Here is a 600-nt window from a genome sequence, read left to right on the forward strand (position 1 = left end):
ACAACAGCAGCAGCAGCAGCAGCAGCAACAGCAGCAGCAGCAACAATGTTAACCCTGCTGCTGCAAGCAACTAACACCGAGGGATATTATTTGTCTTTTTATTGCTGCACCTAAAGCCTGACATGTTGCTGCTGCTGCTGTTGCTGCTGCTGCTGTTGCTGCTGCTGCTGTTACTGCTGCTGCTGTTACTGCTGCTGCTGTTACTGCTGCTGCTGTTACTGCTGCTGCTGTTACTGCTGTTGTTATTGCTGCTGCTGCTGCTGCTGTTGCTGCTGCTGCATGCAGTGGCTGGTAGCGTTGACGTTAGTTCTTAATACGGGTGGGGCTGGTGACCCCTCTACTGTCTCCTCTGTTGCTCATATAACGAAAGATAAGCAGCAGACAGCAGCAGGAGGCAGCAGCAGGAGACAGCAGCAGGAGACAGCAGCAGGAGACAGCAGAAAGGAGACAGCAGCAAAAGAGAGAGGGGTAAACAGGGTGATGTGGGGTAGTTGTTATTGGAGTCTATCATAGTAACATTTTGTACTCCTTAGGTATATATATATATATATATATATATATATATATATATATATATATATATATATATATATATATATA

Source organism: Eimeria mitis, genomic scaffold (genome assembly GCF_000499745.2).
Source record: "Eimeria mitis Houghton genomic scaffold, Emh_scaff1126, whole genome shotgun sequence".
Taxonomy (NCBI): Eukaryota; Apicomplexa; class Conoidasida; order Eucoccidiorida; family Eimeriidae; genus Eimeria; species Eimeria mitis.